Here is a 2735-nt window from a genome sequence, read left to right on the forward strand (position 1 = left end):
GCTGGGACCACAGCATGCCACCACCATCCTCGAAAGAGAGCGTCATCGTGCCGATATTGAAGCAAGGGAAGCCCCCGGGCGAACTGAGCTCCTATCGACCGATATCGCTCACATCATGCTTGGCTAAGTTGACAGAGCGGCTGCTACATCGCCGCATTACATGGCTACTTAATTCCAAGTCCTTTTTTCCCCCCTGCATGACAGGTTTTAGACGCAACCTTTGCTGCCAGGACTCTGTGCTGGACCTGGTCTCGGACGTGGACGACGCCGCCCAACGCAAGTGCAGAACGGCAGTGGTGTTCTTCGACATCAAGGCCGCCTTCGACAGCGTCCCCATCAACACCGTCATGGACTCCCTCGTCGACCCTGGAATCGGAGGCAAGGCAGCTGCTTTCATTCACGCTCTACTTTCCAACCGCTCTTTCAGGGTCCGACTGGGATCGACGCTGAGCTCCCCACGCCAACAGAACCTCGGTCTACCTCAAGGCAGTATCCTGAGCCCCCTGCTCTTCAACCTCGTCATGGCTGCACTTCCCAAGGCCCTACCAGCAACAACACCTCCCCTGCAACTCTCCATCTACGCGGACGACATCTGCCTGTGGACCAACGGCAAGGAACCCTGGAAAGTGATGAAGACCATCCAGAAGGGCGTGGACGCTACGACCGAGTACATCCGTGGCCTCGGACTCACCCCGTCAGCCGAAAAGACCAGGGTCATGCTGCTTGGTTCCACGGCAAACTGGTGTACGCTGCCCGAAGCAATCCTGATGGAAAACACACCACTGGAACAGGTACGTGTCCACCGTTTTCTCGGAGTAACCTTGGATTCCAGGTCTTCCTGGGCGCCACTCGTCAAGGACCTCCAGACCCGATGCAAGACAACCCTGAACGTGACCATGCAACTCAGCGGACGGCACTCCGGCTGCCCCCAGAGGACCCTCCTGACCATCCACAACGCCACCACAGCCGCACGGATGCTGTTCGGACTCCCCTACACCAAGCCCAGCAGATCAGCGCTGGAATCCCTGGAACTGCTCCACCGTCGCGGACTGAAGCTGGCTCTCTGACTCCCACCTGGGATGCGGAACGTCGCCGTGTACGCCGAGGCTGCCGCTCTCCCTCTCCAACTACGAGCCACCCAACACCTTGCTGAACCAGCTCACCAGACTGAACAGGACAACAACCGGAAGGGCGCTACTGCAGCGTCTAAGGGACCGACAACGGAGCCGTTTTTCATGTACACTTTTCACGCAGGACCAGCTGTTCCAGCCCATCCCACCAGTTCCCAGTCCAGATGCTCCATGGAGGCTCCTCGGGACCGCCATCCGGACAACACTGCCAGGCCTGCCGCGGAAAAAGGACGTTCCGGATGCGGTGGCACAGGTTCCTGGCCGCCGAGCGCCTTCATGAGAGCTACCAGGACTACCTGCACGTGTACACGGACGCCTCAGTCGACCCTGGACGACGCGCCAGCTCCCTGGCCTGCCACATCCCAGCAACACAGTTCTCCTGGGCCGAAGGATTGTCCGGACTCCTCTCCTCCACGGATGCAGAACTCCTGGCGATCACGGAAGCCCTGGACATCATCGCCAAGACGAGCGCCACCAAAGCGGTTATCCTCACGGACTCCCGCGGGGCTCTGTCGAGGCTAGACAACCGATATGAACACTGCCATCTTTCTTTCAGAGCACACCAGAAGCTGCAGCTCCTCCTGGCATCCGGTCATCGCATCGCGCTGCACTGGATCCCATCCCACAAAGGCATCCCGGCAACGAGATGGCGGACTCCCTGAGCAAGCAGGCCACCACCAAGACCCTGGTCCGCCAGGCACCATCTACCACCAGCCAGGCTAAGAAGAGGATCGCCCTCCATGTGCGCAGCTTCCACCAGGACAAGCCCACGGCGGATGGGACAGCACCACCACCCTGCATGACGGACGGCCTAACCAGGGACGAGGCATCGCTGCTGCTCAGGCTCCGTGCGTCGTGCGCCTTCACCCGGGCGTACGGCTTCACGATCGGCCTTTTCGACGACCCACGCTGCGGAACCTGCGGTGTCCAGGAGAGTGTTGCTCACCTAATCACCCGCTGCAGAGATACTGCTTCTCAGAGAGATCTTCTTTTCCAGAACCTGTCCAGCGCCGGCATCTCCGACCACAGCCTGGTTAACCTGGTCTACCCCATGGGCCCGCGACACCATCGCCGACGCATCCAGAGGGAGCTGCTGCAGTTCCTGAGCTCTACCGGCCTGGACACCCGCCTGTAGCTGCGTCCCTCCGGACCTCCTCCGCCTGACGCTGCCTAGGGCAGCGTAGGACCCCAGGACCTGCCAGGACACCAGAAGCCACCCCTTACCTGACCCCAGGACTTCTCCAGCTGCCGCCACCTTCCTGACCCGCCTTACGTCACCCACGGACCTGCCTGTACATCAAAGCCACCCCTGACCTGACCCCTAGACGACTTCTCCTCCTGCCGCCGCCATCCTGCACCGCCCTACGTCACACACGGCGTCGTTCGACCCCTTTGCACCTGCCAGACACCAATTCCACCCCTGACATGACCCCTGGACCACCTCGCCACCTGCCGCTGCCACCTTGCACCGCCCTACGTCGTCGCACGACCCCATGGACCTTGCCAGACACCAAAAGCCACCCCTGGACCACTTCGCCACCTGCCGCCGCCACCCTGCGCCCTCTACGTCACCCACAGCGTCGCACGACCCCCTTGGACTTGCCA

The sequence above is a fragment of the Ornithodoros turicata genome, unplaced genomic scaffold, assembly GCF_037126465.1.
Source record: "Ornithodoros turicata isolate Travis unplaced genomic scaffold, ASM3712646v1 ctg00001312.1, whole genome shotgun sequence".
Classification (NCBI taxonomy): domain Eukaryota; kingdom Metazoa; phylum Arthropoda; class Arachnida; order Ixodida; family Argasidae; genus Ornithodoros; species Ornithodoros turicata.